The sequence below is a fragment of the Cherax quadricarinatus genome, chromosome 51, assembly GCF_038502225.1.
Source record: "Cherax quadricarinatus isolate ZL_2023a chromosome 51, ASM3850222v1, whole genome shotgun sequence".
Lineage (NCBI taxonomy): Eukaryota > Metazoa > Arthropoda > Malacostraca > Decapoda > Parastacidae > Cherax > Cherax quadricarinatus.
This window is the reverse complement of record NC_091342.1, coordinates 18,971,066-18,986,065: the sequence shown is the minus strand read 5'-3', so window position 1 is coordinate 18,986,065 and position 15,000 is coordinate 18,971,066. Positions and strand designations below refer to the sequence as shown.

At 41.0% G+C, this 15,000-nt stretch overlaps 1 protein-coding gene across 3 annotated transcripts in view; it reads right to left on the bottom strand.

Annotated features, from left to right (window-relative positions):
- glob1 (globin 1) overlaps positions 1-15,000 on the bottom strand; it is a 307,913-nt gene that overhangs the window by 247,273 nt on the left and 45,640 nt on the right. The window contains exon 1 of one of the 3 annotated variants that reach the window (XM_070095920.1): positions 12,894-13,010. The exons of 1 other annotated variant lie outside the window; for it this stretch is intronic. The gene's annotated coding sequence lies outside the window, so the exon portion shown is untranslated. Of the gene's footprint in view, positions 1-12,893; positions 13,011-15,000 lie in introns of those variants that run through there. One more of the 3 variants, XM_070095921.1, reaches the window with a different exon arrangement.

The window sequence follows — 15,000 nt, the reverse complement described above, 5'->3', positions numbered from 1 at the left end:
CCATGCGCCGACACGTCAACTCCCAAGTATCTGAAAACATTCACTTCTTCCATACTCCTCCTCCCCAATTTGATATCCATTTTTTTCTTTATCTAAATCATTTGATACCCTCATCACCTTACTCTTTTCTATGTTCACTTTCAACTTTCTACCTTTACACACATTCTCAAACTCATCCACTAACCTTTGCAATTTTTCTTTAGAATCTCCTATAAGCACAGTATCATCAGCAAAAAGTAACTGCATATATATATATATATATATATATATATATATATATATATATATATATATATATATATATATATATATATATATATATATCGTACCGAATAGCTAAAACTTGCTATTTTGGCTTAAATAGCAACGCTCTTCTTGCCGAATAAGACAAGCGAAAATTTGTGTATGCAATAATTTCGCGAAAATCATTCTGAACCTAACGAAAAAAATATATTTCATTGTGCTTGTTTATTAAATTATTGTAAACTTATCTAAAATATATTTAGTTGGATTAGGCTAAATTAAATTGCGCTTGTTGTAATACGGTTAGGCAAGTTTTCCAAGGTTCTTTTGGTACAAAATTATTAATATTTTACATAAACAAATCTAAAAAATATATACAAAAATTTTTAGAAAGGACTTAATTTTAAATGAATTCTTGTTAACTGACCAATTTTACCTATCCGGCACGATATATATACATACGCCTTGCTTACACTACGGCAGAGGTCACCAAATCAAAACAACTAATGTATATTCTTACACCAGCAAAGAAAAACCAGTGGATGGATGTACGGACGGACAAAACATCTGTAAAATAATTGAGTAAGGTTTGAGAGAAAATTAAATAACGAAAATGCAGCTACGAAAACCAGTTACGAAGGTTCGAGTGCAACAAGTTCATAAAACTGTAAAAAAGCTGAAGAGAGGGATCAGGAATTCTCAAAAACAATGGACGAGAGAGGGAAGATAAAAGGCTTGGGAAACGAGTCCAAAACAAAAATACAATACGAGTTATTCAGGAATATGTAGGCAGAACAGAACTAGAAGAGAAAACGTAAAAGTTTTGAGGAGGAGAGGACTGGAAGTGCATAAAGTAGAGGCCCCCAACCCGGGGTATCCATACCCTTTGGGGGTATGGGAACCAAATAATAGGGGTATGAGACTAGATCTCTGAACAATTAAAAGCTTCTCTGTTCCTAGCTATCCACATATAAAGGAGAACCAAGATATTGACATCTTTTAAAGTCATGCTGGTATCTAGTAGCACTGGATAACGCTGATTTCCACAGTCTAGTGAAGGAGGTATGGGGGACATATTGGGCGATCCAGGTTGAGTATCCCTGGTATAAAGCTACAACTGAAGAAATTATCCAAAAATTGACAGAAATAATAACAGGTGGTATTGGGAAAATAATTTACTACTAGAGGTAATATTAGTCTAGAAAGTAGTAAAGAGATTGAAGATAATTTCAAGTTACTGAAAAAAATTGTAGACAGAAAACGGTTAGTAAGTAAGTTTATTCAGGTATACACAAATACAGTTACATAGAATTATCATACATAGCAGCATATGTGTAGAGAACCTGGGATAACCCAAAAAAGTCAGACAGAGTGACTTATTTCCATTGGGGTCCTTTGGGTTACCGTTTCAGACTGTGACGAAATAACATAAAATTAAGAAAAGAAAACACACACACACAACATGAATAAATGAAAGTTGATTTCAGCCTTTAAGAGCATATAGTGAGAGAATGAGATACAGTGAGAGAGATAAATTATAAAATGAAAAAGAGTAACGTTATGCAGATTAAGCATAAGAAAGAAATATTAAAGAAAGCTCGGGATAGAAAGTGATATGGATAGGATACAAGTGACGATTTTTTTTTCAGAGGAACAGACTTGTATCTATGAAACAGTATCTCCAAGAGCACAGGATAAATAGTAAACAAACGAAAACAAATGGAACAGGAGGAATAACGGTGTAAACAAATGTGAGACTATTTTCTATACTAACAGACGGACTCTCATAAAGACTGGAACTAAGGAACATATTCTAGAAGAAACCCAATACAGTCGAACTGAAATCAAACGGAAAGACATGTTGTAAATAAGGATGTTTATGACAAACTACTGAGTGTGGAGAAGAGAGAGAGAGAGAGCAGGAAACAGAAGAGGACTGGCAACTTTGGTAAAATAAACGAGTTACGGAAGTTATCCACTTTGGAAAATTGTTAGGATTTCGCTTGAAGAAAGTAAACTGTCAGACAAATGTAATATGGCACATATTGTGCTAATATTTGAAAAAAAATGCGACATGGAAAACCCTTTAAACTATAGACCTAATTAGTTGATGAATGTTGTTAAAATATGGATAAAGTCATACCAGAGTGAGGGGAAGTTTGCAGCCTGCCACGCCATCTAGGTAACATGACTCACGAAATCGTAATGACACGATTGCAAACAAACCATACCACGGGTGGGGATAGAACCCGCGTCAGGTGAAATTCACTTCGATACGGATTTCTACCTGCTCTGACCTGATTCAATTGCCCGGTTAACACTGAGCTTAAGCCACAAGTGCGGAGATAAACGAATATACTTATTATCAAGATATATCTTGACACCTGTGTCACACAGTAGCTGCTGTCATCACAATATATAATCTGACTATGAAAGGTTATCCACAAACGTGCCGACAGAGTCGATAACTTGGGTACCTACATCAGCCATTAACCAGTGACACTATCTAGCCATCGTCAGCACGCACAAATTACTACACTGAGCCAGAGATGACTACCACCTGTCTACCTGGCTCTCAACCACCACCTGTCACTACCTAGCTCTCAACCACCACCTGTCACTACCTGGCTCTCAACCACCACCTGTCACTACCTGGCTCTCAACCATCACCTGTCACTACCTGGCTCTCAACCACCACCTGTCACTACCTGGCTCTCAACCATCACCTGTCACTACCTGGCTCTCAACCATCACCTGTCACTACCTGGCTCTCAACCACCACCTTACAATACATCATTTGACTATTTCAGCCCTTCAGGCGAGATAATAAACACTGTTCCGATTATAATTTTCATTTCTATTTATATTATTAAAGTTTTATAAATACCTAGTAATTAATCTTTTTGTTTATTGAAGTTATCAGAATTATTACATTTTCTCAATTTTCATAACGAGGAGTCTTGCCAAATCCCTGTTATATGACCCTCGTGTAGGCGATAGGTTTTAAACCTAATACACCAAATGCCAAATCCCTGACAAACACAAGAGAGCAAAAACATACTAACTGGTAAACAATTCGGTTTTTAAGGTGCCATTTCATGTACAATAAATCTAAGTTATTATGACCATTTCGGAAGTAATTCAAGAGAAACTGATAGGCACGTTGACCAACCTTTGATAAAGTTACCCATAAAAACTAGTTTGGAAATTGCAAAATACAAGAGGAATACGTGGAAAATTATTACAGTGGATGAGAAGTTAATTTTTTTTTATTGAAAATTGTGAACAGCCGCAAAATGAAAATATCCTCGTAGGAAGAAAGAATAAAACAACCTATTATGTCTGCGGATGTAAGCAGAATAATTAAAATAAGTAAATGAATACATAATGACTTGGATAAGCTGAGCAAATGGAGTGATGATGTAATGGAATTTAATGTAAATAAATACCATGTCATGGAAATGGGACAGCGACGTCAGGTCACATGAAGAATAAAGACAGTGTCTATATTTTATCAAAGGGAACAACAGAGATATAGTAATTAACAAATGATTGTCAATGTAAGATTATATATACAAAAGTGTAAGAAACTCGTACGTTACACTAGTGAACGATAAAGTAACTTTAAAATATAACGATGGAGAAATTCTCTAAAACAAAACTGTTTATAACTTATGTAACAAAATTTGGAATAAGCAGCGGCTCTGTGTTGGTCATACATAATAAAAAAAATACAAACAAATTGGAAAAAGGTACATGAGCTACAAATTATCTACCAGAGTTAAAAAACATATGAGTTAAGGTGAGAGGCTGAAAGCACAAGATTCCCTCGTAGGATGATTTAAGGAGAAGAAAAATATTATAAGGTCATAAAAGAACGTTAAAGAATAGATGGCGACGATTTATTAGTGCCTATGAGAGGGATATCTAAAGGTCATGGTTATAAAACAAGATAAAAGTGGAGATGAAGAGATATTAGAAACCTTTTCCTGGCAAAGTGGTTGTCCAGTGGAATGATTAAGAGGAGCAGAGGCGGTTGTTAGTGCTACATCCACTAGAACAAGTTGTTGAATGTGGGTTACGACGAGAACAACTCTGCTGCTGCAGCAGCTGAGTGCGAGTAGGAAGCACGTCTCTGGCGCTCAGCAGACGGAGGATCAAGCCTGCACCATGTCTTACGCTGAATGACCCACATGGGTTTGGAGCTTAACATAATAATAATAATAATAATTATTATTATTGCTGTTGTAGCTGCAAACAGGTAATTACTAGTAAAGAAAACTGTGCGTACACGGGTACATACACATTCTTACACACACACACACACACACACACACACACACACACACACACACACACACACACACACACGCACACAACCTACTGGAGTTTTACGACAAGGTGAAAAAAGTAAGGCAGAAGAGAGAAGGATGGGAAGACTGCATTTTCTTGGACTGTATGAAGCCTTTCGAACAGTTCTACACAAGAGATAAGTGCAAAAGCTAGAGGACTATTCCATGAATAAAAGGAAAGGCAGTGCAATGGATCAGAGAATACCTGACAGGAAGGAAACAACGAGTCATGGTACGCGATGAAGTGTCAGAGTGGGCGCCTGTGACGAGCGGGGTTCTACGAGGGTCAGTCCTAGGTCCGGTGCCGTTTCTGGTATATGTGAATGACATGACGGAAGGGAGAGATTCAGTAGTGTCTCTGTTCGCATAAGATGTGAAGCTAATGAGAATTCAAGAGGACGAGGATCAGGTAGGACTACATAGGGATGCGGACAGGCTGCAAGCCTGGTCCAATAACTGGCTCCTGGAGTTTAACCCCACCAGTGCAAAGTTATGAAGATTTGGGAAGTTCAAAGAAGACCGCAGACAGAGTACAGGCTAGCGGGGGGGGGGGGGTCAAAGACTAAATCTCACTCAAAGAAAAAGATCTTGGGGGGAGTATATTATCGAGCAAATCTGAGGCGCACATTAACCAAATAACTGCTGCAGCATATGGGCGCCTGGCAAACCTAAAAATGTGTTTCCACACCTGAGTAGGGAATCATCCAAGACTGTATACCATGTACATCAGGACCATACTGGAGTATGCAGCACCAGTATGGAACCCAGACTTAGTCAAGAGCGTCAAGAAATTAGGGAAAGTGCTGCAAAGGTTTGCAACAATACTAGTCCCGGAACTAAGGGGTATGTCCTACGACAAGTTAAGGGAAATCGACCTGACGACAATGGAGGATAGGATGGATAGGGAGGGCATAATAACCACATATAAAATGTTGAGAGGAACTGACAAGTTGGATAGGGATAGAATGTTCCAGAGATGGAACACAGCAACAAGGTGTCACAACTGGAAGTTAAAAGCTCAAATGAGCCTCAGGAATGTTAGGAAGTATTTCTTCAGTCATAGAGTTGTCAGGAAGTGGAACAATCTACAGAGTGATGTAGTGGAGGCAGGATCCATATATAGCTTTAAGAAGAGATACGATAAAGGAGCAGGGAGTGTGTGGACCTAGTAGCGACCAGCGAAAAGGCGGGGGCCAGGAGCTGTGAATCGACTCCTGCAACAACAAATAGGTGAGTATACACTCGCGCGCGCGCGCGCGAGAGAGAGAGAGAGAGAGAGCAGTTGCCGCTGCACATAACATATAAAAAGAAACTTATCGAACGTGAATGTAATCTTTACAAACGGAAATTAATTCCCGCATTCGAGAGCACTAACATTATGTGCTGTGTCGCCTGGTGGCAGCAGCTGGTACACAGTACCACCTGTTAGTGAAGACGGTGCACTATACCAGCTGCACCTGACGCCTGGCACACGGTACCAGGTGGACCCGACCACTGGTACATAGTACCAGCTGTACCTGACGCCTGGCACACGGTACCAGCAGGTACTGTCATAAAAGGTGCATCAGAACTTACTGATAGGAGGAGAGAGCACGATAACTCGATTCATGCAGGAAGATGACATTCTTGACCTGAATAGGAAATAATGAGAATGGTCGGGAAACTGGGTAATAGAGGATCCTTATTTGTCACTATGACTGTCCCTGTCAGTGGTCCCAGTGTGTTGTCTGCTTCACTTCCTCCTGGACACGATCAGCTCCCTCGTTAACTAACATTACCACCACAATATCCTCCCTCCTTCCCTTTGTTCCTTACTCTCTCTCCCTCCCCTTGTTCTCTACCCTCCCTCCCCTTGTTCCCTACCCTCCCTCCCTCCCTCCCTTTGTTCCCTACCCTCCCTCACTCCCTCCCTCTCTATTCCTTGCTGGTGTTCCATTCCTACGAAGACAGGAAAGTGCCTGCCGACAGAGGGATTTACGGTCTCCAGCATTAAGAAGCACATTAAGAAAGTAAAGAATGAATCTGAATTGGAAATACAGTTAGATGCCTGAGTAGGCTTATGAAACTCGCTATGATAACATGAATATAGATAACAATACTAACGGAGAAACTTGCAATGAAGCAATAGTAGCCATGGTTAGGTTTAGTTACCAGTACTTCTGGCAGTTTAGCAGAGACACGGATGATGATCATACCAAATGTAAAGTATGTGGCCAGCTTTAATGTTACTTTATTGAACACTATGTACCTGACTGTCCACTTATTGAAGAACATGTGGACAATTTAAGACTATGTGATATATTCACTAACAGGATATCTTGACCTAAGATATCCGACATTAAAATGAGGAATTCTAAATTTATAAATAAGAGATACAACACAAAGTGGAAATATATACCCAAATGATCTATTGCTCTAGTTCCTGGGTCTCTTGTATCCCTATCATCGTGCGTCACCGCCCACACAGTAGTTACGGGTGAACAAATAATGTAGGTAAGGTGGCAGTGTAAGGTATTTCTTCTGGGATGTCTCACAAAGCTTGTTGTGCTTCGTGTTTGTACTTCAGTACCATCATCGTTCTTTACGACTTTGACTAGAATTATAGTGCTACATTTTAAGGGTAATATCCTGTTTTACCGCTGACAACTTACACCTGCTCTCCCCCTCGCTACTGACAGCTTACACCTGCTCTCCTCCTCGCTACTGACAGCTTACACCTGCTCTCCCCCTCGCTACTGACAGCTTACACCTGCTCTCCCCCTCGCTACTGACAGTTTACACCTGCTCTCCCCCTCGCTACTGACAGTTTACACCTGCTCTCCCCCTCGCTACTGACAGCTTACACCTGCTCTCCTCCTCGCTACTGACAGCTTACACCTGCTCTCCCCCTCGCTACTGACAGCTTACACCTGCTCTCCCCCTCGCTACTGACAGCTTACACCTTCTCTCCCCTCGCTACTAATAGCTTACACCTGCTCTCCCCCCCCCCCTCCTCCTCCACACGATTACAGCCTTACTGAATATCTGGAATATCGGACTTCGATCAAGACTTTACCCTCCACCATCCACAAATATTCCCTCGACACGTCCAGTCTCTGAGCAATAACGCTGGCGTCTTCGGCCGCGGGTGAACACATCCAGGGAATGTGAGAAAACATTCCGAGAACTCTAATTAAGACCCTGGAGAGCCAGATGTAATTTCCTTCCTAAAACATAAATGGAGATTTCCCTTTGTGACTGCAGTAAAAAAAAACATTGGGAAACCAGTCAAGAAACTCGCGGAATGCCAGTAATTAAATCCTTAAAAGGCCAATATATAGGTTAGTTTTGTTTCGGTCACTGCGCGATCCAGGGAGAGGTGCTCCTGTCTCTCATTAAACTCAGTCTCTACCTCAATGCACGCCAAATAAACAGAATAAATCTGTTACAAAACTTTAAATAAAATATTAATATACGTTTGCCTGTGTATATATGTCGTGCCGAATAGGTAAAATTGGTCGATTAGCAAGAACTCACTTAAACTTAAGTCCTTTTTAGAATTTTATGTTATAGGTTTAAAGAAATGTTTTTTTTTCATTTATGTTAATGTAAAAACTAATAATTTCGTACCAAAAGAACCTTAGGAAACTTGCGTAACCTTACTATAACAAGCGCAATTTAATTTAGCCTAATCCAACTAAATACATTTTAGATAAGTTTACAATAATTTAATAATAAACAAACACAATGAAATTATTTTTTTCCTTAGGTTCAGAATGATTTTCGCGAAATTATTGCATAAACAAACTTTAGCTTGCCTTATTCGTTAAGAAAACCGTTGCTATTTCAGCCAAAATCGCAAGTTTTGCCTATTCGGCACGACATATATATACACTCATATGTATACATAGTGTACACACTGTAGGTGTATGCACACGTTTACGCATGCACACCTATATACCGAGTACATACACACTTGTGAATATATTTGTGTGTATGTATGTGTATGATCAAGCGAAACCAGAGCCGAATCAAGTCATATACTAACACACACACACACACACACACACACACACACACACACACACACACACACACACACACACACACACACACGCACGCACAACAAAAAAAGGTTATTCCCGGCGCTTTATTCAAAATATGTCAGGAGAGAGGGAGATTATTTCCCAGTAAAATTAAGTCTGAGACAAGGATGTGTGATGTTACCGTGGTTGTTCAATATATTTATAGATGGGGTTGTAAGAGAAGTGGATGCTCGGGTGTTGGCAAGAGGTGTGGAGTTAAAAGATAAAGAATCAAACACAAAGTGGGAGTTGTCACAGTTGCTCTTTGCTGATGACACTGTGCTTTTGGGAGATTCTGAAGAGAAGTTGCAGAGGTTGGTGGATGAATTTGGTAGGGTGTGTAAAAGAAGGAAATTAAGAGTGAATATAGGAAGGAGTAAGGTGATGAGGATAACAAAATTAGGTGACGAAAGATTGGATATCAGATTGGAGGGAGAGAGTATGGAGGAGGTGAATGTATTCAGATATTTAGGAGTGGACGTGGCAGCAGATGGGTCTATGAAAGAGGAGGTGAATCATAGAATTGACGAGGGGAAAAAGGGTGAGTGGTGCACTTAGGAGTCTGTGGAGACAAAGAACTTTGTCCATGAAAGCAAAGAGAGGAATGTATGAGAGTATAGTTGTACCAACACTCTTATATGGGTGTGAAGCATGGATGATGAATGTTGCAACGAGGAGGAGGCTGGAGGCAGTGGAGATGTCATGTCTGAGGGCAATGTGTGGTGTGAATATAATGCAGAGAATTCGTAGTTTGGAAATTAGGAGAAGGTGCGGGATTACCAACACTTATCCAGAGGGCTGAGGAGGGGTTGAGGTGGTTCGGATATGTAGAGAGAATAGAACAAAACAGAATGCCTTTGAGAGTGTATAAATCTGTAGGGGAGGGAAGGCGGAGTAGGGGTCGGGCTATGAAGGGTTAGAGGGAGGTGGTAAAGGAGGTTTTGTGTGCGAGGGGCTTGGACTTCCAGCAAGCATGCGTGAGCGTATTTGATATGAGTGAATGGAGACAAATGGTTTTAACACTTGCCGTGCTGTTGGAGTGTTATCAAAGTAACATTTATGAAGGGGTTCAGGGAAACCGGCAGGCCGGATTTGAGTCCTGGAGATGGGAAGTACAGTGTCTGCACTCTGAAGGAGGGGTGTTAATGTTGCAGTTTTATAACTGTAGTGTAAAGCACCCTTCTGGCAAGACAGTGATGGAGTGAATGATGATGAAAGTTTTTCTTTTTCGGACCACCCTGCCTTGGTGGGAAACGGCCGATGTGTTAAAAAAAAATGTCAGGCTCATATTGGAGTATGCAGCACCAGTATGAAACCGTAACATCAAAAACCATGTTAGGAAACTGAAGAAAATGCATAAATGTGCAACAAGATTTGTTGCAGAGTTAAGGGGCGTGAGCTACGAGGACAGGCTAATGGAATTCAATCTAACCACATCCGGGTACAGAAGAACCAGAAGAGATATAGCAAAATACTCAAGAGGAATTGATAGGATAGACAGAGATACGATGTTTGAGATGAGAGAAACTCTGGAACACAGCTGGAAGTTAAAGACAAACAAATTAGGAAGTATATCTTCACTTTTCAGAAAGGTCGGAGAGTAGAATGATCTTTATGATGAGGCTGGTGGAGGCAGGCTACATGCATAGTTTTCAAAGCAGGTACGACAGAACCAAGAGGCTAGAAGCAAATCTGGCAAGCGGCAAGTTGGGGGGCGAGGCTGGAAGCTAAGACTGAACTCTTGACAAACCTGCTGGAGATATATGACAGTGACAGTCATGGAGGAAGAAAGTCGAGCACGGGTAAAGTGCATCTTGCTGTCGACAAACATAAAAAGAGGAAATGTGATACAGTGAATCACAGAGCACCTTAACTACAGTTGAACAAAAAAAAATGACAGAACGTGAGAAGTACAAGGTTGCATTAAGGTACAATAAAAGCATAAGGTGGTGTTCCCCTAAGGATCATTAGTAAGGCCATTATTCTCCGTATGTATGTAAATGAGATCGAATATTGTGTTTATCTGTTTACTGATGATGTGAAACTGTTGAGAAGAATATGAAAAGAAAAGAACAATGAAGGTCTCCAGGGAGATTTAGACACGTTACAAGCGTGACAACTGAAAAGTCGCTCACCGTCGTGAACGGGAGACCGGAGACCTAATACAACCTGGCAGATGAGCAACTACAGGTATAGAGGAAGAACATGGACCTAGAAGCATCACTCCGAACATATCACCATAAGACTTCAGCAGCCACTGAGGCTAACAAATCTCAGAACAGCCTTCGGTAATCTCAATAAAGAATAAATGAGGACTGTGCACACCTAACGTAAGACAAAAATCTTAGCAGACACACCACCAGCACGGAGATCTCACCTAATCTTAAGCACGATGAGAAGCCTGAAAAAGGTGAAAAGACTTGCAATCAAACCTTGGAGTAGAGGAGGACAAGGGGTACATGATTACAACGAATAAAATACTCAGAGGAACTAACAGGGTTGACTAGGATGGAACTTTTACAGTACGGTACAAGGTACAAGGCACACGGAAGGATGTTATAAACATAGTCGAGTCACATGGATGCTTAGAAATAATTTTTCAGTCTCAGTGTAGAAGGGAAGTGAAATGAAGTGGATACAGAAGTGGTGGAGGCGAACTCCATAACAGTTTTAAGAGTGGATATGATAGCGCTGAAGAAACAAGAAACCAGTAATACCGGTCGATGAAGCTTAAGAGGCGGGAGCAGAAACGAGGACTCGATCCTTACAAACAAATCAGTAAGTACACACCCAGCCTAGAAAGGCGCAGAATAATAATAAGTCTTTGTTCAGAAATCTAAATAATAAAACCAAATATGTGAAACTGTTTGAATTATTATTATTATTATTATTATTATTATTATTATTATTATTATTATTATTATCATTATTATTATAGTTCTCCATTTTTTCTACAGGTTTCTTGCTGGAATATGTTATTGCAACTTTTAAAATTAAATCTAACTTTACTTCAACGTTCATTACAGTTTCGAATAATTTTTCCTATAATCAAAGCCTTTCTTTGGACAAATAACCAACCACTGTGCAGCGTACAGATCGTCTGCGATCAACCACTGTGCAACGTACAGATCGTCTGCGATCAACCACTGTGCAACGTACAGATCGTCTGCGATCAACCACTGTGCAGCGTACAGATCGTCTGCGATCAACCACTGTGCAACGTACAGATCGTCTGCGATCAACCACTGTGCAGCGTACAGATCGTTTGCGATCAACCACTGTGCAACGTACAGATGGTCTGCGATCAACCACTGTGCAACGTACAGATCGTTTGCGATCAACCACTGTGCAACGTACAGATGGTCTGCGATCAACCACTGTGCAACGTACAGATCGTTTGCGATCAACCACTGTGCAACGTACAGATGGTCTGCGATCAACCACTGTGCAACGTACAGATCGTTTGCGATCAACCACTGTGCAACGTACAGATGGTCTGCGATCAACCACTGTGCAACGTACAGATCGTTTGCGATCAACCACTGTGCAACGTACAGATGGTCTGCGATCAACCACTGTGCAACGTACAGATCGTTTGCGATCAACCACTGTGCAACGTACAGATGGTCTGCGATCAACCACTGTGCAACGTACAGATCGTCTGCGATCAACCACTGTGCAACGTACAGATGGTCTGCGATCAACCACTGTGCAACGTACAGATCGTTTGCGATCAACCACTGTGTAACGTACAGATGGTCTGCGATCAACCACTGTGCAACGTACAGATCGTCTGCGATCAACCACTGTGCAACGTACAGATCGTCTGCGATCAACCACTGTGCAACGTACAGATCGTCTGCGATCAACCACTGTGCAACGTACAGATGATCTGCGATCAACCACTGTGCAACGTACAGATCGTCTGCGATCAACCACTGTGCAACGTACAGATCGTTTGCGATCAACCACTGTGCAACGTACAGATGGTCTGCGATCAACCACTGTGCAACGTACAGATCGTCTGCGATCAACCACTGTGCAACGTACAGATGGTCTGCGATCAACCACTGTGCAACGTACAGATGATCTGCGATCAACCACTGTGCAACGTACAGATGATCTGCGATCAACCACTGTGCAACGTACAGATCGCCTCATTACAAAGTCCTTAGAATCGCTTGAAAATGTCACAGCGAAGTACACTATGACTAATTTTTAAGCGCGCAAGTACCGGCAGTAAGAGTTCAAGAACATAGCGCACAGGGATTTCGCTACACGGGCGTGAGAGCGTGGCACTGTGGACTGGCACTGATGCTACTCCTCTCCCTGCTGTGGCACAGGGACGAGTGAGACAGTTTCCACAGTCCACGGGACCCTTCGACACCGCTGACCCCTTCCCCCTCTCTCTCTCTTTCTCTCTCTCTCTCTCTCTCAGCCATTTTATTAGTACGATTCTGTGGCTCCCCACAATTGCACTGTGGGTGGACTCTTACATAGGGTGCGTATATATATATATATATAAATATATATATATATATATATATATATATATATATATATATATATATATATATATATATCTATATATATATATGGCGTATCAAGTAGGTAAAACTGGTCAATTAGCAAAAACTCATTTAAAATTAAGTCCTATCTAAAATTTTCTCTTATACGTTTAAAGATATATATTTTTTAATTTATGTTAACATAAAAATTAATAATTTTGTACCAAAGAACCTTAGGAAACTGACCTAACTTTATTATAACAAGCGTAAGAATATTTAGCCTAATCCTAACTAAATATATTTTAGAAAAGTTTACAATAATTTAATAATAAACAATGATTCTTGCGAAATTACTGAATACACACATTTTCGCTTGCATTATTCGGCAAGAAAAGCGCTGCTATTTAAGCCAAAATAGCAAGTTTTACCTATTCGGCACGATATATATATATATATATATATATATATATATATATATATATATATATATATATATATATATATATATATGTGTGTGTGTGTGTGTGTGTGTGTGTGTGTGTGTGTGTGTGTGTGTGTGTGTGTGTGTGTGTGTGTGTGTGTGTGTGTGTGTGTGTATTTATTAATTTGGGGGGAAATTTAAATGGCTCGCTGTGTACCAGGTGTTCCAGCCCATTGATGACATAGAAATTGTGGAGCTTTGTTGAGTAATGGACGTAGGGAGACAAGAGCGGGGAGACAAGAGCGGGGAGACAAGAGTGGGGAGACAAGAGCGGGGAGACAAGAGCGGGGAGACAAGAGCGGGGAGACAAGAGCGGGGAGACAAGAGCGGGGAGACAAGAGCGGGGAGACAAGAGCGGGGAGACAAGAGCGGGGAGACAAGAGCGGGGAGACAAGAGCGGGGAGACAAGAGCGGGGAGACAAGAGCGGGGAGACAAGAGCGGGGAGACAAGAGCGGGGAGACAAGAGCGGGGAGACAAGAGCGTGGAGACAAGAGAGGGGAGACAAGAGCGGGGAGACAAGAGCGGGGAGACAAGAGCGGGGAGACAAGAGCGGGGAGACAAGAGCGGGGAGACAAGAGCGGGGAGACAAGAGCGGGGAGACAAGAGCGGGGAGACAAGAGCGGGGAGACAAGAGCGGGGAGACAAGAGCGGGGAGACAGTCTGAGAGGAAGAAATATTCGAGCTGGTGGAACGAGAGAGTGAATATAAAATAAAGAGGAAAGAGAAACATGGCAAGAGACCGATAAAAAAAGAGACCAAAATAAGAGACAAAGACTGAAGCAACATTATCATTTAGTATCTAAGGAATTACGAGGCAGTAAAATGAAGGAATATGAAAGAAAAAGAGAAGAAAGTGAGGAAAAAATGAGTGATAAACTGGAAAAAAAAATGAAGAATTGTAGGATTAAAAAACAGAATTTGAAACTATAAAAAGGATAATAATCGCTATGTAATGATTTTATAATGCAGGGATGAGCTCTAGCTCCTGAACATTTGTATCAAACTTTCAAAAATGTAACTTTTAGTTTATTCTGTACCTTCACTGTCATTATAATAATGAAATTGTGTGTGTACTCACCTAGTTGTACTCACCTAGTTGTACTCACCTAGTTGTATTCACCTAGTTGTACTCACCTAGTTGTACTCGCCTAGTTGTACTCACCTAGTTGTACTCACCTAGTTGTACTCACCTAGTTGTACTCGCCTAGTTGTACTCGCCTAGTTGTACTCACCTAGTTGTACTCACCTAGTTGTACTCACCTAGTTGTATTCACCTAGTTGTACTCACCTAGTTGTACTCGCCTAGTTGTACTCACCTAGTTGTACTCGCCTAGTTGTACTCACCTAGTTG